This window comes from Mobula hypostoma, chromosome 2, assembly GCF_963921235.1.
Source record: "Mobula hypostoma chromosome 2, sMobHyp1.1, whole genome shotgun sequence".
Lineage (NCBI taxonomy): Eukaryota > Metazoa > Chordata > Chondrichthyes > Myliobatiformes > Myliobatidae > Mobula > Mobula hypostoma.
In genome coordinates, this window is record NC_086098.1 from 50,945,066 (window position 1) to 50,971,007 (window position 25,942).

At 42.1% G+C, this 25,942-nt stretch overlaps 1 protein-coding gene across 7 annotated transcripts in view; it reads left to right on the forward strand.

Moving 5' to 3' along the window:
• The first annotated feature begins 243 nt into the window (after window positions 1-243).
• The window catches only part of LOC134339951 (kelch-like protein 29), a 489,081-nt gene continuing 463,382 nt past the window's right edge, over window positions 244-25,942 (forward strand). For 4 of the 7 annotated variants that reach the window (XR_010016467.1, XM_063036757.1, XM_063036799.1 and 1 more), the window contains exon 1: window positions 1,639-1,760. The gene's annotated coding sequence lies outside the window, so the exon portion shown is untranslated. Of the gene's footprint in view, window positions 1,330-1,638; window positions 1,761-20,971; window positions 21,110-25,942 lie in introns of those variants that run through there. The other 3 variants (XM_063036765.1, XM_063036783.1, XM_063036774.1) reach the window with 3 other exon arrangements.

Genomic DNA, 25,942 nt, shown 5'->3' on the forward strand with positions numbered 1-25,942 from the left:
AGAACATTGACATTATTTCTTCAGTGATCAAAATATGGTCTCAAATTGTGATTTTAGTACAAGATAACCATATGTGAGAAAATTAATGACAGCTATTTAAATTTGTGTTTACCTTTTATATGACTAGGAAAAATACTTAGAGGTGCAAACAGTATTTCACATGAACATTCTATAACTGTACACAAACACAGGATAAATTACAGATTGCAAATCTGAAAGTTTATACATTTTTCAGGAGGGTACCTCTCTTTTGGTAATAGGAAAGATAACACGCAAATACAAGAATATCAAACAATTCAGCGACAATTGGAATCTATTTTATGTTTATTACATAAATTATTATCACCAGACATGTACCTGATTATTAGGCATCGGTTCACATTAGGCCAATTTAACCATTAACTTTATTGCCCTCTATCCACCCACTCTCATCATCACAACGGATTACATTAAGGTGTTAATGCATCGAGGGTTTTAATTGCCGGTGGAATGGTAAAACCAATTTCAACTTTGATGAACTTCAGCGTGACACAACGTACTTAACGCTTGTATTGTAATCCGTATGTCAAGCGTGCTTCGGGCAACTGGCCCTTTTATTCACTATTTCACACTTCCTTTCATTTTCTTCCAGTTATATTTAAAACAAATTGCACATAATATTTGAATTACCATTTCAATTTCGTAAAATAAAGTTTCCACTCAAAACATTTTTAATCAAAAGGTTATTGCGTGCTATCTGTCGATAATGGTTCCCGGCCAAAGAAAATGTCCAGGGAGCTCACTCAAACGGAGCCAATATTGCAGAACCAGATCACACCTGGTGTGGACGAGAGGCGCGCGTGCGCGCGAAGTCCCGGCTGCCGGGCACGCGTCTTGCGCCCCCCCCCCCCCAGTTGCAGGGAAGGCTGGTGCTGAGCGCCCGGTTCTGACTCTACTGCTGCCGGTGCTCGCCTCTAAGCAATCCGACCTCAGCACAGCCGCTGCACCCACCAGCGGACGGACGAACAGCCATTCAATGAACAGCCGTTTATTTATCTTCGGTGGGTGGAGGGGGTGTGGGAACAGGAATAAAAAGCGCTAAGAATTAACAAGATAAAGATATTTACCGTCTTGCTCTCACACGAAAAACCTCCTGCTAAAATCTGGTACGAAAGAAAGAAAAAAGCAGCCTGCTGATGCGCTGCAATGGTTTATTCTCAGATATCTGGAATCTGAAGTAAAACTGGGAATCTTTAAGAAGGACTCCTGTCCGTTTATTCCCCAGCGCAAACCTTGCCTGAACGGCAAAGAATTTGCAAGGACGCAACCTCCAAACTCTCTACGGTGAAGGTAAGCTGTTCTGCACGGCGAATTTGTCATTTCAGACAGCGACTTTGGCTTGTGCTTCGGAGAGAGGTTGCTCTGGTGAACAGGTTTGCCCCTTTGCAAAGTGACCGGACATTTTAAAAGTTGAACGGTCACAAGCAGCCGCTGGGACTTCTGTCAGCGTCGGGGAGCCGCTCCGGCTCCGGCTCCGAGCTGGATGGGCGATGGAGGCGCTGCTGCCTCCAATCGGCGAGCTGGGGCTGGGTTGGGCTCGGGTGGCATCACTCGGTTTACACCCAGCTCTAGGGGCGCGCTGCGCTTGCGCGCCTCCCCGCTGTATAAAACTTGCTGCTCGCCAGGGAAAGCGACACATTAAACATTGGGATTTATAGCGGTTGTGCACTGGAAGCTCTACAAGATATAGTAAGCTGCTTAAGTGGCCGAAAGCACCGCTGGTAAGCTTATTATTTTGATGTTTTTTTTTGAGTTGGAATTTGCAATTGACTTTGTACAGCTTTATTGTACTACTTTTGAAATCATTAGCATGGTCTGGTGTTAATGTTACTTGTCCGAGGTATATTTTTAGGTACCGTTATCGATATTTTAAATAAACAGTAATTCACGCTGTGTTACAAAGTGATCAGAATTGAGTGCCGGAAATTTCCCTTGGCGTTCATAACTTGTTAAACTTTGGAAAGTTGATGTACTTCTGTAGATTTTCAGTAGACTGGCTGTATATTTTTGATTAGATGAAAGGCATTGCGTTCCAGCCAGAGTTTGCATCAGTTTAAGTGAAGGTACGAGATGGGATTTTGTTTTGCTGAGTGATAAATAAGAAATTTCTTTCTAGTAGCCAAGAAGCATGAGGCAATATTGTATGGTATTTAATTACAATAATCTATTTGTATATTTATGTATTCCTGTGCCGATTACCTGGAAAGCGGTTGTTTAAAGCTTTGCCTGTTACCGGATTATGGCATCGGGTGACAGTCTGTGTCAAATACCCAGCGATCTGACCAATTTTAGCTCGCTGCTGTTATCGCCAGAAGCAAACGGGTCTGTCACCTCCGCGCAAACGTCCCGTAAAACCCCACTGTTGAGATCGAAAGGCTGTTATTGTACCGACTGCATTAAAATTACCATTAATCAGAGCGCGCGTGTTTCACTGACCTTACAAGTGGAATCACATCTCGATCTTGGTATCGGGCTGAAAAGCGAATCAAACATTTTCCATGATATCTAGCAGCACGACGATTTCAAAAGTGTGCATAGTATCCCCTTTACTCCGGAATATGCAAAACAGGTAGCAAATTGGTGATTTTTATTTTGTTTGCTAACTAAGAGAAACCGATGAATAGGTGACTTCCAGCTGAGTGCATTTAATATCGTATTTCGCGCAGGCTTAATGGGTCCCTAGGCACTATACTTACTGTATGTCTGTTTAACATAACCATGTTCACAATTTGCGAGGTAGAGTTATAATGACGGTGTGAGATGGAGCCTGAATGCCTAGCACCTTTTCTGCAGTTGAACCCGATGTCGTAACCTGGTTAGTGTATTGCTGAGTGTGGGATCTCGGTACGTGCAATTTGATATAGGTAAAAATACTTTCGTGAGAAGTTCCCCTTATAAATGTAAGGGGTTCTATCTATATTTAATTCCATTCAGCTTATGTTTACAAAATGCAACTGAAATGCCAAAGCTAACCTTAAGCAGTTTGGGCTTCGGAACACATCGTCCCTATATTATTTCAAGAGAAGGATTGTTCTTTGAATATATTGCTGTGGTGAAGTGGATTCAGGAATACAGTATATGCAGGCACCTATCTAATACAGACCTGAAAATTGGATCTGTGACTGTGAAATTGATTGGAAATAGATCTACCAAATACATTATTTTCTATTGCGCTTTCTTTTTCCTTAAAGTTCTTTAAATTGTTTAATAAACATGTTTAAACGTCTAGTTTTAGCTGAAAATAAATAACACTGTAGAGTTTGAATTGACCAAACTGTTTGCAATTTAATTATCAATTTTAAAAGTTTTTTTTACTGCATTTGACTAGCTGCATTTTATTATCATTTAAGTGCCAGCTATCAAAATTTTGGCTGGTACCGGTAAAAGGTGCAACTCATTGCCACACATTCAAGCTGTACATTAATGATACTGCTTTAAAATCTATTGAAAATACTAAAGCATTAGCAAATCCATGAGTTCTCTGCTCCCATTCATAGATCAGGAATTAACAATAACCTAAAATGAAAACTATGCTTTGAATGCCAATTTTAAATTTTGGAGAAAATTCATATTTTGCTTTCATGTCAACTTCAGTACATTTCAGTACAATGCTAGGCACAGAAGGGGAAATAGAGGACTGGAGTTTTAAATCTTTTGTATATCGTGCCTTTGCTTCAGAATAAGACTGCAATAAGCAGCTTTTCTGGAGTTGTACCACAAGATGTTGCAACACATCTACAGAAATATCGCCATCTTATGACAGATTAGTGTGTGTAACTTATTTAAATGCTGCCAAATGTTGAGGAATCACTTATAGCTTTTTTTCTAGTCAATATACCGCAGTATTTTATTCACTGTCTTTAATTAAGTATTGTTGATGTGCTAACTGACTTGCGCTGTCAATGATACTTGGTGCACGGATGTGCAGAGGATTTGGAAAACCAAGTTCAAGTGGTTTTTCTGGGATCTGTATAACACTTCTGTAAAAATAGTTGGCTACCAATAAATGGGAATTGGTCAGAAAAAAATCTTAAAGAAACAGTTCATTTATTTTAATGTGTGTTATTCCATTTTATACTGTTCTATAAATATTTTCATTGAAAAGTTTAAGTGGTAGGCAAAAAAAAACTTTGAAAAGTAAATTAGAATACCAATAATAAGCTGAGGAAGCAGTCTGTGAAGGATGTTGTCTGTTTAATTATTCATGTTTGGAAGCCATCTTACAAGATTCACGGCCAGTTTGTTACACTGTAATTCTTTCCAGTTATATTCATCAACATTCAGAATCGGGAAGGCTTATTATGCCTTATTACTGGAAAGAGCTAACATGGACATTAAACGTTTTCTCACGTAAACAGGAAGTTTATAATTTAAATAATCTAAATATTACTTGGGAACTTTAAATTAAGAAGCTATCTGTTTTCATCCCTGTTATTTGAATCTGTAGTGCTTCACTGCACAAAGTGCCAGGTGAAAGTTAATAAATTCTCTGATTTGACTGGTATGACTTATTTAAATGATACCCCAAATGTTGTATTTCTTCCTCTATGTCTAGAAGTTTGGGTTTCAAATACTTTACTAGAGCATGGGACTGTGACCTGGTGAACTAGGTGAACGAAGAGCGAGTATTGTGGAAGGCTCAAGTCCTTCTGTAAATACCAGTAACTTTGATTTGTGTGTTTTTGGGTTAAAACATGGGCAATTCCACACAAAACATACTACAGCTGGAATGATCACCATCAATAGGTGTCACGTTGGGCATGTGTACTTTTATTGCATAATGCCCAGTCTGCCAATTAATTTATTAATTCCTGTTTAATCTGCTAATGTAAAATAATGATCAGTACATGACTGGATTAGTTAGGCATACAGATTATTACCAAAATCAAATATTAATACATCTTTTTTGAGAGTGCTGATTACCATAAGCACGGACATTAAATCCGAACTGATGAATAGAAATGATCACTGATATTCCTGGATCTTCTCAGAATAGAAATGAACAAATCATTTTGTAGTAAATTGTTTTGATAAAGGCCATTCTGGGAATGCTGTAATTGAATGGTACCTACTTTAAAGCCTTCTTGATGACCTAGTGAATATAAGTATCGATCTTAGCTAATTTAACTGTTATTAACAGTAATGGGCTACAAGAAACTTGCTCCTCAATATTCTTGGTTTGGGGAGGAATAAATTACACAGGGCTCTTTATTTGATGCTTTGCACACCTTGTGGAAAACATGAATATCTGCTAAAAAATATTTGCCTGTCGATAGTCAAGTAGCTTGTCAATGTCTGACAAATAGTCTTAGAGGTAGTGGAGAGCTGTTGGCTGCCCTGTAATCATACCCATCATACCTGAGGAACAGCCAGTACTTAAAATGAAAATGGTGAAAAATCGAGTGAACACAAAGAGTGTTGTTGACGAGATGGGAAAGGATAATTTTACAATAGAGAGAAGTAAAGTTTGAGCAGCGTAATTGGAGTATGGTTTCCAAGGCTCTCACTGTCAGGGCAATCAACTAGTTTAGGAATAAATAATAAGGTATTCATCTGATAGATCACAGCACAGAATGTTAATCCAAGTTTGAAGAAAAATAAATTAGTTGAGCCCCAAAATTTAAAAACTGAATATTGTCTCTGCTGTATTTTCCTTTAAATCCAGGACCATAACATTAGCTTTAAATTGGCCATTTGACTTTGCACTAAAAATTGACTTGCTGTTACAGTAATAAATCCATAAATGTTGTAACATACATCAAAGTTGCTGGTGAACGCAGCAGGCCAAGCAGCATCTGTAGGAAGAGGTGCAGTCGACGTTTCAGGCCGAGACCCTTCGTCAGGACTAACTGAAGGAAGAGTGAGTAAGGGATTTGAAAGTTGGAGGGGGAGGGGGAGATCCAAAATGATAGGAGAAGACAGGAGGGGGAGGGATAGAGCCAAGAGCTGGACTGGTGATAGGCAAAAGGGATATGAGAGGATCATGGGACAGGAGGTCCGGGAAGAAAGACAAGGGGGGGTGACCCAGAGGATGGGCAAGAGGTATATTCAGAGGGACAGAGGGAGAAAAAGGAGAGTGAGAGAAAGAATGTGTGCATAAAAATGAGTAACAGATGGGGTACGAGGGGGAGGTGGGGCCTTAGCGGAAGTTAGAGAAGTCGATGTTCATGCCATCAGGTTGGAGGCTACCCAGACAGAATATAAGGTGTTGTTCCTCCAATCTGAGTGTGGCTTCATCTTTACAGTAGAGGAGGCCGTGGATAGACATGTCAGACTGGGAATGGGATGTGGAATTAAAATGTGTGGCCACTGGGAGATCCTGCTTTCTCTGGCGGACAGAGCGTAGATGTTCAGCAGTCTCCCAGTCTGCGTCGGGTCTCGCCAATATATAAAAGGCCACATCGGGAGCACCGGACGCAGTATATCACCCCAGTCGACTCACAGGTGAAGTGATGCCTCACCTGGAAGGACTGTTTGGGGCCCTGAATGGTGGTAAGGGAGGAAGTGTAAAGGCATGTGTAGCACTTGTTCCGCTTACACGGATAAGTGCCAGGAGGGAGATCAGTGGGGAGGGATGGGGGGGATGAATGGACAAGGGAGTTGTGTAGGGAGCGATCCCTGCGGAATGCAGAGGGGGGGGGGAGGGAAAGATGTGCTTAGTGGTGGGATCCCGTTGGAGGTGACGGAAGTTACGGAGAATAATATGTTGGACCTGGAGGCTGGTGGGGTGATAGGTGAGGACCAGGGGAACCCTATTCCTAGTGGGGTGGTGGGAGGATGGAGTGAGAGCTGATGTATGTGAAATGGGGGAGATGTGTTTAAGAGCAGAGTCGATAGTGGAGGAAGGGAAGCCTCTTTCTTTAAAAAAGGAAGACATCTCCCTTGTCCTGAGAGCAGATGCGACGGAGACGGAGAAATTGCGAGAAGGGGATGGCGTTTTTGCAAGAGACGGTGAGAAGAGGAATAGTCCAGATAGCTGTGAGAGTCAGTAGGCTTATAGTAGACATCAGTGGATAAGCTGTCTCCAGAGACAGAGACAGAAAGATCTAGAAAGGGGAGGGAGGTGTCGGAAATGGACCAGGTAAACTTGAGGGCAGGGTGAAAGTTGGAGGCAAAGTTAATAAAGTCAACGAGTTCTGCATGCATGCAGGAAGCAGCGCCAATGCAGTCGTCGATGTAGCGAAGGAAAAGTGGGGGACAGATACCAGAATAGGCACGGAACATAGATTGTTCCACAAACCCAACAAAAAGGCAGGCATAGCTAGGACCCATACGGGTGCCCATAGATACACCTTTAGTTTGGAGGAAGTGGGAGGAGCCAAAGGAGAAATTATTAAGAGTAAGGACTAATTCTGCTAGACGGAGCAGAGTGGTGGTAGAGGGGAACTGATTAGGTCTGGAATCCAAAAAGAAGCGTAGAGCTTTGAGACCTTCCTGATGGGGGATGGAAGTATATAGGGACTGGACATCCATGGTGAAAATAAAGCGGTGGGGGCCAGGGAACTTAAAATCATCGAAAAGTTTAAGAGCGTGAGAAGTGTCACGAACATAGGTCGGAAGGGATTGAACAAGGGGTGATAAAACAGTGTCGAGGTATGCAGAAATGAGTTCGGTGGGGCAGGAGCAAGCTGAGACAATAGGTCTGCCAGGACAGGCAGGTTTGTGGATCTTGGGTAGGAGGTAGAAACGGGAAGTGCGGGGTGTGGGAACTATAAGGTTGGTAGCAGTGGATGGGAGATCCCCTGAGCGGATAAAGTCGGTGATGATGTGGGAGACAATGGCCTGGTGCTCCTTAGTGGGGTCACGATCGAGGGGTAAATAAGAGGAGGTATCCGCGAGTTGTCGCTGTGCCTCGGCAAGGTAGAGGTCAGTACGCCAGACTACAACAGCACTCCCCTTATCGGCGGGTTTAATAATAAGGTTAGGATTAGTGCGGAGGGAGTGGAGAGCAGAGCGTTCCGAAGGAGTGAGGTTGGAATGGGGACAAGGTGCGGTGAAGTCGAGACGGTTGATGTCCCGTCCGCAGTTAGCAATAAAGAGATCCAGAGCAGGCAGAAGACCAGAGCAGGGTGTCCATGAAGAAGAGGAGGGTTGAAGACGGGAGAAGGGGTCATTGGTGGGGGTGGAAGAGTCCTTGCCGATGAAGTAGGCTCGGAGACGGCGGAAGAAAAGTTCCGCATCGTGGCGAACATGGAACTCGCTGAGGTGCTGAACATCGACTTCTCTAACTTCCGCTAAGGCCCCACCTCCCCCTCGTACCCCATCTGTTACTCATTTTTATGCACACATTCTTTCTCTCACTCTCCTTTTTCTCCCTCTGTCCCTCTGAATATACCTCTTGCCCATCCTCTGGGTCACCCCCCCTCCGTCTTTCTTCCCGGACCTCCTGTCCCATGATCCTCTCGTATCCCCTTTTGCCTATCACCTGTCCAGCTCTCGGCTCTATCCCTCCCCCTCCTGTCTTCTCCTATCATTTTGGATCTCCCCCTCCCCCTCCAACTTTCAAATCCCTTACTCACTCTTCCTTCAGTTAGTCCTGACGAAGGGTCTCGGCCTGAAACGTCGACTGTACCTCTTCCTACAGATGCTGCCTGGCCTGCTGCGTACAAATTAGCCAGAGAAAGTGGCTCACCTGAGGACTGGGAGAAATTCAGAGTTCAGCAGAGGAGGACAAAGGGCTTAATTAGGAAGGGGAAAAAAGATTATGAGAGAAAACTGGCAGAGAACATAAAAACGGACTGTAAAAGCTTTTATAGATATGTAAAAAGGAAAAGACTGGTAAAGACAAATGTAGGTCCCCTGCAGACAGAAACAGGTGAATTGATTATGGGGAGCAAGGACATGGCAGACCAATTGAATAATTACTTTGGTTCTGTCTTCACTAAGGAGGACATAAATAATCTTCCAGAAATAGTAAGGGACAGAGGGTCCAGTGAGATGGAGGAACTGAGTGAAATACATGTTAGTAGGGAAGTGGTGTTGGGTAAATTGAAGGGATTGAAGGCAGATAAATCCCCAGGGCCAGATGGTCTGCATCCTAGAGTGCTTAAGGAAGTAGCCCAAGAAATAGTGGATGCATTAGTGATAATTTTTCAAAACTCGTTAGATTCTGGACTAGTTCCTGAGGATTGGAGGGTGGCTAATGTAACCCCACTTTTTAAAAAAGGAGGGAGAGAGAAACCGGGGAATTATAGACCGGTTAGCCTAACGTCGGTGGTGGGGAAACTGCTGGAGTCAGTTATCAAGGATGTGATAACAGCACATTTGGAAAGCGGTGAAATCATCGGACAAAGTCAGCATGGATTTGTGAAAGGAGAATCATGTCTGACGAATCTCATAGAATTTTTTGAGGATGTAACTAGTAGAGTGGATAGGGGAGAACCAGTGGATGTGGTATATTTGGATTTTCAAAAGGCTTTTGACAAGGTCCCACACAGGAGATTAGTGTGCAAACTTAAAGCATATGGTATTGGGGGTAAGGTATTGGTGTGGGTGGAGAATTGGTTAGCAGACAGGAAGCAAAGAGTGGGAATAAACGGGACCTTTTCAGAATGGCAGGCGGTGACTAGTGGGGTACCGCAAGGCTCAGTGCTGGGACCCCAGTTGTTTACAATATATATTAATGACTTGGATAAGGGAATTAAATGCAGCATCTCCAAGTTTGCGGATGACACGAAGCTGGGTGGCAGTGTTAGCAGTGAGGAGGATGCTAAGAGGATGCAGGGTGACTTGGATAGGTTGGGTGAGTGGGCAAACTCATGGCAGATGCAATTTAATGTGGATAAATGTGAAGTTATCCACTTTGGTGGCAAAAATAGGAAAACAGATTATTATCTGAATGGTGGCCGATTAGGAAAAGGGGAGGTGCAACGAGACCTGGGTGTCATTATACACCAGTCATTGAAAGTGGGCATGCAGGTACAGCAGGCGGTGAAAAAGGCGAATGGTATGCTGGCATTTATAGCGAGAGGATTCGAGTACAGGAGCAGGGAGGTACTACTGCAGTTATACAAGGCCTTGGTGAGACCACACCTGGAGTATTGTGTGCAGTTTTGGTCCCCTAATCTGAGGAAAGACATCTTTGCCATAGAGGGAGTACAAAGAAGGTTCACCAGATTGATTCCTGGGATGGCAGGACTTTCATATGAAGAAAGACTGGATGAACTGGGCTTGTACTCGTTGGAATTTAGAAGATTGAGGGGGGATCTGATTGAAACGTATAAGATCCTAAAGGGATTGGACAGGCTAGATGCAGGAAGATTGTTCCCGATGTTGGGGAAGTCCAGAACGAGGGGTCACAGTTTGAGGATAGAGGGGAAGCCTTTGAGGACTGAGATTAGGAAAAACTTCTTCACACAGAGAGTAGTGAATCTGTGGAATTCTCTGCCACAGCAAACTGTTGAGGCCAGTTCATTGGTTATGTTTAAGAGGGAGTTAGATATGGCCCTTGTGGCTACGGGGGTCAGGGGGTATGGAGGGAAGGCTGGGGCGGGGTTCTGAGTTGGATGATCAGCCATGATCATAATAAATGGCGGTGCAGGCTCGAAGGGCCGAATGGCCTACTCCTGCACCTATTTTCTATGTTTCTATGTTCACCAGCAACTTTGATGTATGTTGCTTGAATTTCCAGCATCTGCAGAATTCCTGTTGTTTGTCCATAAAAGTTGTATTTATTTGATGAAATATATATTGTAAAAGTATATATTAAAACATTGTACTGGCAAGCTATGGAATTGAGGCATATACAAATAAAGAGAACATTATTAGGGATGTATAATATTAATAATAGCCATTCCTTTTATCTGATTTCAGTTGTATTAGAAAAGACCCAAAAAAGTTGAGTGGGAGCGGATGTGTGCAGGTAAAATGACAACTGATGTGTGAGTCTTTTGAAATGGGGTTTGTAAAAGCTCGGAGACCACTTGTTCCGGTAAGGGTCAGGTTGGAATGCTCCACAGTCAAAGGTCAGTGATTTCAGAGGTCGAGTTGACAGGCACTGAGGAGAACAGTGTTCCTCAGGTTGATGAATTCCAAGTCGGTCAGGAGCCACAAGGGCCAGTGACCCCCCCCCCCACCCCCCCAGGCCACCAGAATGGGAGTCCATGTGAGACAGGGTTCCGAAGCACTCAGTGGTCGAAGGTCAGTGATCCAGGAGATTGGTTTGGTCAAACCCACAATGGCGAGTTGTGGGGTCGTGCTGTTAACCTGGAGGTTGGCGACTGTTGCAATACAGAACTTGGTGAATCTGACGTTTGAGGCCTGAAGCTCAAGTCCCAGCCAGGGACTAGAGGAACCTGATGTCTGTGGTCTGGAACCAAGAACTGGAGTCATGGTAGCAGCCTGTCCTGGAGTTGGAGGCCTGTCTATGTGTGGGGAGGGTAGGAAAGGGGCTTGTTTTTCTGTTGTTGCATTGTGCTTCATGCCACAGGGTTGCCTCTTGAAGCTGCCCAGGAGAGGAATGTTGGAGGCGGTGTGGTGGGGCATTTGTGCTGAGTTGGATGTTGGTCCTGCCTGTCAGTGCTGCCCTCTGGTATTTGCTTGGTGGAAAACAAGCTGCACTATGTTCGTCTGTGGACTGCGGTGGGCTTGTTCTTGTCGACCACATCCTGCACCATCGATCTACAGGGCATGACTCAAGGACTTGGGCTATATTTTTTGGTGGCTATATGTTTACTATTATCTTGTATGTGCTATATGTGCCTTGTGCTGTGTATGACTGTTGGTGCTGTGTTTTGCACTTTGGCTCTGAAGGAACACTATTTCATTTGGCTATATTCATGGGTATTCACATAGGTTTGACTGGCAATTAAACTTGAACCTGTTTTGTTCTATTGTTGTTGCTGCTTGTGTTCTTCTGCTGAGTATTGTGGACATGCTGTGTTGACACTGCAATGTGTGACAACACTTCTGGGCAGCCCCAGAGCATCCTTCATATGTTGATTGTTAATGCAAGTGCATATTTCACTGTATGTGTGACAAATACATGTTGATAACCACCCTCCAGGCCTACTGAGATGCACACGAGGTTGCGATGGAAATCCAAGAGAGGGTATAGCTGAGGCACTGGTGGATAAGAGCTGCAGATGGATGATACTTGCATCGGTAGTGAAGACATTTTTGGGGTAAATTTAAAAGGAATAGGATTTATGTACATTTGAAAATGCTGGGTTGATCAGGGATAGTCAGCAAGACTTTATTTCATTAATTTAAGTTTTTGGAAGATGTACAGATTGCAAATGCGGAAGTCAGTAATGCACCTGACAAGGTCCAACATGGTAGGCTGCTCAAAAAGGTTAAATCACACGTGATCCAAGGTAAGCTGACTAATTGGATACAAAATTGGCTTGGTAATAGGAAACAGAAGTTAATGATGGAAAGATAATTTTCAGATTGGAAGCCTGTGACTAGGGTGTACTCGTAGGGCTTTGTGCTGGTTTGCAGATGACACCGAAATTGGTGATGTCGGTAATGAATATGGTTGTCTAAGGATAAAGCAGGATATTAATGAGATAGGAAGCTGGACAGAGTGTTAACTGATGGAATTTAATTCTGATAAATCTGAGCTGAAGGATTTTGGGAAGCGATATAGGAGTTGGCATGTATAATAAATGACAGGTTGCTGACAGGGGTTTCCTTGTTCAAGATTATAGTTCCCAGGTAGATGGGATGATAAAGGCATGTGGCATTCTGGCCTTCATATCTTAGACATTGAATTAAAAAAAGAGTTAGATAGTAAGTTGCAAATAGGGGAAAAATCACTATTTTGATTTCCCTTGGAGTATTGTGTGCGATTCTGGTCACTATAACAGGAAGGGTGTGATAAAGTTGGAGTGAGTTCTGAGGAGATTCCCCAGGATGCAGTCTGGATTGGAGGACTTTAGATATGGAGAGAGATTGGATAGGCTGCACTTGTTTTACCTGGAGCAAAGGAGGCTGAGAGGTGACCAAATAGATGTACTTAACTTTATAAGAGACACAGGGTAGATGGTCAGAATCATTTTTTCCGGGTGGTCGGAGTATCACAAATGAAAGCTTTGAGAAGAAAGTCTTTTCAGAAAATGGTTGATATCTGGAACTCGCTGCTAGAAGAAGCAGTTAAGTTGTGTACAGAAATTGATTTAAGTATTCAACACATGGAAGGATAAGGGCAAATGCAGGCGAATGAGATTGGTGTAGATGGGCAATAAGGTCAGCACAGATATGATGGGCTGAAAAGCTGTTTTCTGTGCTGTCACATTGTACAGTAGAATGGATATTATGAAATGTAATACCCCATTTGTGAACATGATTACTGACCTACCAAGGAGAAATTCAACAAGGACATCTTAGTAGCTTGACCAAGTGCTACTAAAAGATCATTGTATTATAAAAATATTTAATTATAGGTTTTTGCAATCTCAAGTTCAGTTTGCTACAAATTTTTCATTTCTGTGGGATAGTCATAAAGTGAATATGCAAATCAATATACTGTATAATCCTGTGCCCATGTTCTATCTATACTTTAGGGAAATGTTCACAATGATTTTTATGTTGTATTATTTGTTAAGTAATTGTAATAATACACGTCTCCACACTATATTCATCATTAACTCTGTTTATTTTATACTGCAATTCTGCTTAAATTTAATTTTACACTGAACTTTTAATGTACTTGAGATATCTTAGTAAACATTATTGGTGGCATCCGTTAGTCCCGCGAGACCATGGATCTGCGCCTGGAAAGTCTACTGGAGTGTCCTCTCCAGGGCGCAGGCCTGGGCAAGGTTGTATGAAAGACCGGCAGTTGCCCATGCTGCAAGTCTCCCCTCTCCAAGTCACCGATGTTGTCCAAGGGAAGGGCAAAGGCCGATACAGCTTGGCATCAGTGTCGTCGCAGGAGTTGCCAGAACAAGGTTGAAGGCAACGTCGGACTGCCTGAGGGACTCCAGCTCCGGATTTGTCCTCAGGGTTTACTCCCAAAGCCTTTCCCATGAGTGGGTATGGCTGCAAGGCAGCGGAGGTTTGAAATCAGAGTTTTCTCTCTCTCAGATGGATTACCATCCCAGGCTGATGAGCTCCATCTACCTGAACGTTAATACTTTATGAGAAATTGAAGTAAATTTCAAATTTATGCATTACAAACTTCATTGTTATATCAAAACTTGAGCACTTATCATTGCCATGCTGTCTAGCTGTCTTGGTGTTTATTTATAATTAACCTGTTCCTCCAGAGTATTTTATTACTGTATTGGATAATCACACTGCAATGTTACCAGTCATGCTCTGTCATGAAAGATACATCTATTAATATGATATTGAGCAAATAATTCTGCAGTGATTTCTTGTTATTTTTTAAATATTTTCTTTCCCATCTCTAAATGGTTAACCTCAACTTGAGATCCTTCAGCCTAATACATGCCTTAGCTTACTCCTCATCAATCTTATCTGTGTTGCCTTCCTCTGTATATGCTTATCTGGGTTCTTGTCAATCAGAATTACCTGGTTGGCGCTGTATTGACAGCAAATAAGAGATGGTTCTATTTCTATTTTACCCATCTGCTATGCTGAAAGGTTATCAGTGGTTGAGTGTGTTCTTGTAGTGACCTTTGGAGATTTGGAAGGTGTCAAACATTGCCCATCTCAACAAGCTACTGTTCTATGTTGTGGATGTAGCTATAGGATGTAGCTCCTAGAAAATATGATGTGTTCTCCAATTTTGCATGATTTTTGCAGCTGACTTAATTTCCTCTTCAGTTTGCAAGCTGTTCAAGGTACATACTGTATATGTCACTATATACTACCCTGAGATTCATTTTCTTATGGCATTCATAGTAAATACAAAGAAGCACAGAAGAATCCATATAAAATCAAAACACAAAAAGATAGACAACCAACCAACGTGCAAAAGAAAACAAACTGCAAATACAAGAAGAGAAAAAGAAACTTCAAATCCTTGGAGGAAGAATTCAAGGTAACAAGAGCCAGAGAAGCTACAGTATAGGGACTCAAGTGATCCAAAGGTGGCTAGAGCAGGGATCCAAGTAAGGACTGGCGGGAAGTGGAGGGCAGAGGAGGCGGTTCAGGAAGCATAGGCAAGGCTGCGTCACAGGAGGCTGGTGGGAGTGGTCACACAAGGCCGAGCTGGGCTAAGATCCTTTCCAACTCCCCAAATGGATACCAGAGGAAAGGAAAGACATCGTCCAGTTCAGGAGGAGGTGAGAACAGTAGTGGAGGAGATGAGAACCTGCAAGGCGGAGCTTGGACAAGATGGGAGAATGCAGTTGACAGGAAAGTGACCTGGGCTGATCTTTGCAAAGCCGAACTACACCGCATCCAATTTCTCATCCAGGCAGTGTACGATGTGCTTCCAAGCCCATCAAACCTGCCCACATGGGGCAAGACAGAGTCATAAACACAAAATACTCTGCAGATGCTGGGGTCAAAACAATACTCACAACACGCTGGAGGAACTCAGCAGGTTGGGCAACATCCGTGGAAACGATCAGTCAACGTTTCGGGCCGGAACCCTTCGTCAGGGCTGAAGAGGGAAGGGGCAGAGGCCCTATAAAGAAGGTGGGGGGGAGGGTGGCAAGGAGAAGGCTGGTAGGTATTTCACTCTGCCCCCTCCCCCAGCTGCCTATCACCTCCCTCATTGTTCCGCCTCCTTCTACTACCCATTGTGTTTTCCCCTATTCCTTCTTCACCTTTCCTGCCTATCACCTTCTGGCTTCTCTTTCTTCTTACTGGTTTTTCACCCGGAACCTACCAAGCGAGGAATCCTGGAGCACATCCTCAGTGGCTGCGCAAGGGCATTTGGTGAGGGACGGTACCGATGGAGGCATGATCAGGTCCTGAAGACCATCGCTAAAGCCATTAGCGCAGGAGTTGAGTGGGCGAAGCAGTCCCAACCCTCCAAGCAGACCATTGCCGTTGTCAGAGCTGGGGAGCAGCCAATACCTGCCAAAAGAACATCTGCAGGCATCCTGACCTCTGCAAGGGACTGGCAGCTGTTGGTGGACCTCGAACGGCAGCTGAAATGATCAGTCAACATTTCGGGCAGGAACCCTTCGTCAGGACTGAAGAGGGAAGGGGCAGACCATGTCGCAACCACCACCCTGCGACCAGACATTGTCCTAGTGTCTGAGTCTGCAAGTGGTGCTGCTGGAGCTGACAGTCCCATAGGAAGATGGCTTGGAGGAGGCCTTTGAAAGGACGCTCTCCAAGTACACAGGACTGGTCAGCAACTGTCAGCAGGCTGGATGGAGAGCGAGGTGTCTCCCAGTGGAGGTTGGTTGTAGGGGATTCATAGCCCATTCCTTAGAGCCTTCAGCAATTTGGGCATCGAGGGAGAGAGGAAGAGGAGAGCCATCTGCATTACCACCGATGTGGCAGAGAGGGCCTCGATGACTGTGGCTCAAAAGAGGGGAGCCATGGAGTCATAAGTAGCTAGCCATCTGGACACAAGCTGGGGTCTGATCAGCCCCAACTGGGTCACTTGGAGGAGGGTGTATGATGTTGAAAGACCCGAAACACCTGATGATTCCAGGAACATCACTGAAGCTGTGCCCAGAGGCATCAGTGGACGTATGTACACAGCAATAAAGAAACAATAAATATTGAGAACATGAGTTGAAGAGTTATTGAAATTGAGTCCATAGTTTCTGGGAGCATTTCAGTGTTGGGGTGAGTGAAGGTATCCCCTCAAGATCTTCATGGTTGAGGGGTAATAACTGTTCTGAACCTGGAGTTCTGAACCTGAGACCTGGTCTTGTTCTCGAAAGGATAGGTTTTACCATCATTCGACTAACCTGGAGAACTCCCATATGCCTCCAACTTAATACTGTACTGGGTTCTCTTAACCCTTTTAATGGGGATGGAGGAGCAGATATTCCTATATCCTAATGTTGCAAACCTAATGGCTTACATGTACATTACATGATGTACATCTTCATGAAGGTGCATAATATGCCACTGCTGTTGCTGTGTTCATGAGGATGATCTTAAATCCAGGCAATGTGGATATTATTATGTGTTCAAGCCCAAAACTAATTTGTATCTGCTCTCTATCCAATAAAACATGACTTGTAATGGAATTCTCAAAGGAAGTTGAGGTTTTTTCTTTGATATTTCAATGAACTGAAACCAGAATAACAAATTTAACTGAAGAATGTCATATTGATGTCGGGGCTATGGAAAAATAAGACGCTCAGTACTCTAGCTCATTTTTTTCTGCAGGTTTTTGTGTTCATATCTTTACGCATTCTCTGAACATGGCCACAGCAATGACAGAATTAATTCTTATGATGCTGAGTACAAGAAAAGCCTTTTACACTGGTCTTGTTAAATCTAACTACAGTATGTGCTATAGGGGTTTTGATATCAGCAAGTAATTCTTTGGAATTGATTATTAAAATTAATTTCTATTCATCGATATGAATTGTATTTATTTGGATTATGTAATATAAATATTTAAGATTGAAGAATGGAACAAGTTATAAATTGTATTTGAAAATATTAAAGTGGTATTTTTCTAAAATTTGATTGTATGCAATGTTACACAGAATATAATGAGTCATTGCAGCAGTCTGAACAAGCCTATTGTTAATATGATCAAAAGCAAGGGATATATCCAGTTTTTGAGAACATATTTAAAAAGTTGCATATGAATGTGTGATAACTACAATCCCATTTCTTAACAGCTATTTTGGAATTTTCAAAGTTCCTATACTGACTTCTAGTGGCTGGAATTTAAACACTTTATTGATGCACCCTATTTGTGCTTTTAAATTTTTTTTCTTAATCCTGCCACGTTAACAAAATTGTTTTTGGTCAAATGGAAGTAAATACTTATGATGGTACGCTGATTCTATTTGTTCCAATCCTTTCAAGCCCTATCTGCTACAGACCTCTACTTGTTTTCCCATGTTGTAGCATGGGTGTTCTCTACATGGCTATTCTTATCCCCTGCAGCAAGCAATGTAACCTATGGGGATAATTTCCTGCACTCTACTTTTAATATATGGACAAAAGTTTCCGTTTTCCCTATATGTGAGCATATGCGGGAAAATAATAAATGGCACCCAATGACAAATTGAATTATTTTTAGGAAAAAAAATAAAGCTATAAAAAGTCAACTAAATGTACGTAGCAAATATGGATGACTTTTTAATCCTTTCCATTATTGAGTTTGCTGGTACTGTTTGTCAATATATTGTATATAAGGAACTAGATCTTCTAAATGAATAATGTAGAACTGTTAAACTCTGGACAGTATAATGAATCTTTTTGAAAATGTTGCTTCTATTTTCATGTGATTCATCACTATGTGTTTAAACTTGTGCTTCATCATTTATGTATTTTGGTAGTCTTCCATTCATTTTGCCAGCAGAAAGCAGAGACCTATTCATGTGTATGCGAGAGATCTATGGTATTTCAGAGAATGAGTGTGTAAATATTATACAGTCCACTGGAAGTAAATGTTGGGTTTGTGTGACTTGCTTTCTGCTCAATATTCTGTTTATGCATTTCTATTTTTAGTCTGTGGAGGACAACCTGTGATTTATAGTGCACAAAGTTTAAATGCCATTATGATTTGAAAGAGGTTTAAAAGAAACTCTCTTGCTGTCTGGATTAGCTTCATCAGTGTGAACAGTTGAGATTTAAAATGATAATTATTGAAGCTTTGGGTACTTAGACAAAATAGATAAATATTTCTGCATGGTCCAGATTATCAAGAATACCATTTGCTTGAAGAGCTTGTTATGGATCAATTCACAAATATTATAAACAATGTTCCCTCTAATTTTTTTTACAGCTGCAGAAAACAACCTTTGCTCTGAGCAGGAAATTTATAAATGATCTAAGCACTGCATGGAACCTAACGGGGTTTCCCTCACCCGCATTTCCTCTATTTCCTGAACAGCTGTACTCACCCCATCTTCCCACTGGCTCAGTAGTGATAGAGTTCCTCTTTTCCTTATCTGTGACCCCATCAGCCTCTGCAACCTCTACCATCTCCAAAGGGATTCCACCACTAAACATTTTTACTTTCCCACTCCTCTCCACTTTCCACAGGATCGCTCTATCTGCAATTCCTTATCCCATTTGTCCCTCCGCACAGGTCTCCCTCTCTCCCTCCCTGCAAGTGGCCTAAGTGCTACACCCAACCATGCACCTCACTCACCTCCATTCAGGGTCCCAAAAAGTCGTTGCAGGTGAAGCAACACTTCACCTGCGAATCTGCTGGGATCTATTGAGTCTGGTGCTTCTGATGTTACCTCCTCCACATCGGTCCTCAATTGTAAATAGGGAGACCGCTTTGTTGAACACTACCGCTCCATCTGCCACAAGTGGAACTTCTGGGTGGCCAAAAGTTTTAATACCCCTTCCCGTTCTGACATGTCGATCATCTTGGCACGGAGGCCATAGAGAGTTGAGGACCAGCACCTTGTGTTCTGTCTGGGTAGCTTCCAGTCTGATGGTATGAATGCAAACACGAGGAAATCTGCAGATGCTGGAATTTCAAGCAACACACGTAAAAGTTGCTGGTGAACGCAGCAGGCCAGGCAGCATCTCTAGGAAGAGGTACAGTCGACGTTTCGGGCCGAGCTTACTAGCTCTTCTTTCAGTTAGTCCTGACGAAGGGTTTCGGCCCGAAACGTCGACTGTACCTCTTTCCTAGAGATGCTGCCTGGCCTGCTGCATTCACCAGCAACTTTTATGTGTGTTGATGGTATGAACACTGATTTCTCCTTCCGGTTTAAAAAAAACTCCCCCCTCTACCTTCTCCTCTATTCCCCCTCCAACCTTTTACCTCTTCTCACCTGTCTAACACTTCCCCGGGTCCTCTTGTTCTTCTCTTTCTCCTGTGGTTTGCTCTCCTCCCCTATCAGCTTTCTTCTTCTCTAGCCCTTGACTTTCCCAAACCAACTTGGCTTCACCCATCACCTTCTAGCTACCTTCCTTCCCCTCTCTGCACCTTTTTATTCTGGTGTCTTCCCCCTTCCTTCTCAGTCCTGAAGAAGTGTCATGGCCTGAGATGTCAATGACCTATTAATTTCTATGGATGCTGCCTGACCTGCTGATTTCCTCCAGCATTTTGTGTGTGTTGCTTGAACACATGAAATAATTTTGCAATATGCATATCAAGTGAACACAAAGCACAACTCACCACATGAGTAAATGATGTCAGGTGGTCAAAACAACTGACAAGCACAATGGCAAAAATAAAATGTTTTGATTAGATGGCATCAGTGTTCAGTGGGCTGGAGATTTACAAACAATGAACTACCAACTTCCATTCTGTGTTTATTGTTACAAAGTGTAACAGTGTTGTCACTTGAAACTGATAATGTAAATATAGTGAAGTTCTAAAATGCTTCAAAGTAAAAGTTACGTGTTTAGTATTTAGAAAAGTTGTGGATTTTATTTATCAACACCATTAATTACAGGGTATTTCTATTATATTAACATAGATCTCATAATTTTATTGACATTATATAAGAGAAAATTCCAGTCGCGCGACAACAAAGGCTATGTACAAGGGAGCATTTCAGTTACAGTGCACCTGCTCAGCTTAGAGGGAACAGTGATTATAAGCCTGTACATGAAAAACATACTAAAATATGGCATTAACCCAGTGTTATGCATTATTTCAAACAAGTCAGTGTGGTTTCCTGTTGATCCATTTTTGTAATTTGCTGTTGTAGATTTGTTCTTCCAGTAACTCTGAATCATCCTCTGTTCATTCCTATTTTATCTCTTTATAATGAAGATCTTGTCTATCAGCCAGCCATTGGCAGCATTTAGTAGATGTTCTATAATTATCAAGTTTAAATCACATGCCTTCTATATACATGACTTGTGTTCCTTTCCTGTGTTGTGATCAAATTGTTGCTTTTGACCCTCTAATGCTCTTTAAGATAATTAACAACTTTTCTTTCCATTTTTTTAGGCAGTTTGTTTTCTTCCAAATTTATCCAACTGCTACCACTTCATGACTTCCACCTCCTTGCTCATATGGCGCTCTTGCACGTCATTCTCTACTAAGCCACAGAAGAACAGTGACCCAGAATATAAAGTGAAGACAATAGTAAGGCAGTCGGTACTCATTTTTCAAATGGAAGAAGCTCAACAGCAAGTTTTGGATTTCGCACATGATTTGTTAAATGTGGAAATACCAAAGTTGCTGTCAGTGATTCCTTAATGTGGCATGTAGTGTGGCTTTTCACAATTTCCTTCTATGTAATTTGCTAAATCAGTGAAGCAATGCTAAATTTGGCTATTTGTGAAATAATCTTGGTGTAAAGAACCCTAAAAAGACATGAAGTTACATTTAGTTGTATGCAGTTTTACTGAGTTTTAATAGCTTACTGAGCCATTAAATTGCTTAGCAACCTCATAGGTCACAACTTGGTACCCATGGGTGTTATTAGCAAACATTTTGCTGTAAAAATATTTATTAAAATTTTATTGTATTTCAGCTTTTACTTTAATTTCTTTTATATTATGGTTATTTTATGTTCTGTAAGGTTTTTTTGTGTGGCTTGCTGCCTGTAAAAATTGTTCAATGTGATCAGTTGCTCAGCTAGTTTCACAACACCACGATGCTGAGGCCATCTCTCTCTCCATTTACTTTCCCTTTCTCTTAATGTATTTGGCCTTCGTCTGTTGGAACTGCATAATGTTTTGTAGACATTCTTACTTAACTAAACCGAAGATTGGTAACCACCTCAGGCAATGGCCATAAAATTGCTGACCTGCAATTGAAATTCAGGCATGTTGGGTTCAGCGGGATAGAACTTGTCAGAATAAGTAGCTTCCAATAGTTGTAGCAAGACGCTGTTATCATAAATGGCATCACTTGGGTGACAAAACAAACTCTGTCCACAGAACAGCTTTGTAAAGCTTTGGGCAGCTAATTTGTGTACCTGGCTGAGCCAACAGTTAATGAATTTTAATGGTGTAGATTTCAGATGATGACTACAGAATGGATTGAACAGTTGTCATGTGCTCGTCTCAGCAGTGAACATGTGCAGTTGTGGACTCACTTTCAGGGACTCTGCAGTTCATGTTCCTTATGTTTTTGATTGCATTTTTTTAACTATTTGATTGGGGTGTATCTAGGGTTGCCAATTTTCTCACTCCCAAATAAGGGACAAAAGTAGCAGTCAAATACGGGACACTTGTGTTTACCCCGAGAAAGACTACCATGACCATGAAGCCTTGCGATGTGCGCATGCGTGTACGTGCTGTTTTTTTTTCCTGCAAGTCGGCTTTGGCTTAATCTTCCCGATTCTGACACACTGTACATACATTATTTCTACTTTATATAGGCTGTGTATTTATCATATCATTCCTGCTTTTACTATATGTTAGTGTTATTTTAGGTTTTATGTGTTATTTGGTATGATTTGGTAGGTTATTTTTTGGGTCTGGGAACGCTCAAAAATTTTCCCATATAAATTAATGGTAATTGCTTCTGTGCTTTACGCCATTTCAGCTTACGAACGGTTTCATAGGAACGCTCTACCTTAGCAGGTGAAATATGGGACAAGGGCGGTCCCGTTTGGGAGAAACCAATTTAGCCCAATGTGTGGGATGTCCCGGTTAGTATGGGACAATTGGCAACCCCAGGTGCGTCAGGGCTGAACTGACTTCAGCTATGGCCTGTTACCGTTGACACAGCTCCGACGACTCACTTTTGGGGGCTCTGCAGTTAATGATATTTGTTTACATTTTATTGTTTGCATGATTTGTTCTTCTTTCCCCCCCACACTTTTAAATGTTTGATGGTCTTGTGTGGGGTTTTCCTTGGAACGGGTTCTAATGTGTTTCTTTGTTTTGTGGCTGCCTACTAGAAGATGAGATTGTAGATCAGGAAAAAGAGATTTCAAAGATACTTTGGTAATTTCCTTTGTATGCGTTACTATTTAGTTTGAAGTGAATATAAAGCCTTTGCCAATGCACTGTTCTATATTGCAGGAATGCTAGCAGAATTGGAAATAATAAAGGTATAACCTCTCTCATGTCTTTGTCCTTCTATGGAAGGGAAATACTGCAATGTTCATTTACCATTCAGTAACTTGGCATAATTTGTCTCTGGATCAAACCAGAACTGGATTTGGTGTTAAGGATCTATGCTGGCTTTGTGCACAGGAAATCTAGTTGCCCCAGTCCCTGAACACTTCTCCATGGAGTGCTATACCTTTTGTTTTCAGTAAAACACTTCCTAGTTCCTTTTTGAATGTGGGGTCGAACCAGTTCCTTCTGGCAGTGTATTCCTGATGCTAACCACCTGCTGAGTGGAAGAAAATCTCTTGTTACTTCTGGTTCTTCTGCAAGAGATTTGATTTAACATGCTAATGTTCATTGCTCCCTCCACCAGCCATGAATGCTTGATTAATTAAGTACTATCACTTTGGTAGCTCTTTGTGGTTTTAGCACTGTTGTATATGACTAAGACATCAATTAAGGTGATTTTAAGGAAGTGAATCTAATTAAAATCTTGCATTAAAATTTATTTTATATCCATTTGTAGTATTTAATCATTTTTGATATAAGATTTTAATAACATTCCCTGATGTTCAATTCTCTTTTTGTATTTGTGCATGAAACTGTATCATGTGAGTAATTTATTCACCACGAATCATAGAAATACTGAAGATTGAAGAAGATGAAATCCTCCTGAATAACTGCAGGCAGAAATTATCTGCTGAGGGCTTGCTGTGCAAGTGAGCAGGCCTATTTGATTTCCTGCCTTCTCCTCTCCTCATATGATTCAGATGGCTTACTCAGCAGAATAAATTATCCAATCTCCGTGCTGTCACTGTATTGATAAGCTTTGGGCAGTCATGTGGGAGTCTGTACAAATGTTAGCCTATCCCAGTATTTTACGATACTTGAATTTATTCTACAATTCAGAGCACAACTGATCTGTCTCTCAAATTCAGTTTCCTAACTGTCAAGTCCCTTGAAACCAAATTTTCTGTCTCTAGTTTTAATTGAACCAGCATGTGCAGACTTTTTAGAGTTGCTGTTCTAAACTTCCATTAATCTGTGTGAAGAAAGCATTTCCTTAGATTTCTTGAGCGATCTAGCTTTCAATTATAGATTATGCTCTCTTGTACTGAATTGCCTCATTTGAGGAAATTGTTTTTCATAGACCCAGACCTGCTAAATTCCATCATGTTTTAACATTCCAATTGAAAACAATTTTTAAAAAGTTCAACGCAATAGAATCAACGAAAAACCAAGAACAAACTGTGCAAATACAATATTAATAATAAATGAGCAATAAATATTTAGGACGTTAAGAGTTCTTGAAAGTGAGGCCATAGTTTGTGGAAACAGTTTACGGTTCAAATGAGTGAAATTATCCCCTCTAGTTCAAAAACCTATCGGATAACATGCGCTGAGCCCTGCATTTGAATGCAGTCACATTAAGGCTTGCTATTGTGCCTTTACTTGGGTGGTTATGGAAGAGCACACATAAAAATTGCTGGTGAACACAGCAGGCCAGGCAGCGTCTCTAGGAAGAGGTACAGTCGACGTTTCGGGCCGAGACCCTTCATCAGGACTAATTGAAAGAAGAGATGGTAAGAGATTTGAAATCCCCCTCCCACTTTCAAATCTCTTACTATCTCTTCTTTCAGTTAGCTCTGACGAAGGGTCTCGGCCTGAAACGTCGACTGTACCTCTTCCTAGAGATGTTGCCTGGCCCGCTGCGTTCATCAGCAACTTTTATCTGTGTTGCTTGAAACTCCAGCATCTGCAGATTTCCTCGTGTTTGTGGTTTTGGAGGTTTGGCTTGTCAGTGAACACTAACAAACTACAGCAGGTGTACTTTTGAAAGTATTCTGCCTGGTTGCGTCATTGTCTTGCACAGTAGTTGGAATGTACAGGCATGTAAGAAGCTGCAAAGAGTGGAGTTAGCCCAATAGATCATGTGCTGCTTCAAAAAGACAACATTCATTATCAAAGATCCTCACCATCCAGGCCGTGTCTAATTCTCACAGCTACCAGCAGGACGGAGGTGCAGAAGCCTGAAGTCCCACACAGGTTGAAGAACATCTACTTCCCTTCATCTATTCGGTTCTTGAACCAACCAGCAAAACCATAGGCACTTTAGTAAAGCAGCACTATCACTTCTTTTGTTACTTTTCTCTGAAATGGGTTTGCTTTTTTTTTCTCTAATTGTGATCTCGTGGATGAACCTTGAGATCCAAAATCTGCTGAGGGCCAGATCAGAGGCATTCAAGTTTGGAAATCAAGAAAACTACAAGAGGTGCAGGTATGATCTCTGGAATGTCATCTCATGAGCAAATTGGAAATTCTGGACCAAAGTTGCGTCAATGAGGGATGCTCAATAGTTGTGGCAGGGCTAGAGTACTGTCACCTCCTATGAAGTTAAAATGGGTGACATAGGAGACAGTAGGGCTTCACTTCTAAATGAGTGCTATGCCTTCAGTGCTCGCTTTGACTGTCAGAACGTTGGCAACAACATCTCCACAATCTCCATCAGCACAGGTGCACCACAAGTCTGTGTGCATAGACCCCTGCTCTGCTTTGTTAATACCTATGTCTATGTGGCTAAGCACAGTTCCAATGTCATATTGAAGTTTGCTGATGGCGCCACTGCCATTGGCTGAATCAAAGGTGGTGGTGAATCGGATAGAGGAGGGAGTTTGAAAATCTGGTTGAGTGGTGTCAGAACAACCTCTCACTCAATGTTGCATGACCAAAGAACTGATTAGAGAGTCCTGGAGACGGAAACCAAAGGTCCATGAGTCAATCCTCATCAGGGAATCAGAGGTGGAATGGTTTTGCAACTTTACATTGCTGGTGTTACTATTTCAGAAGACCTGTCCTACACCCAGCACATTCAAAGTAAAAGTTATTATCAGAGTAAATGCATGTCACCACA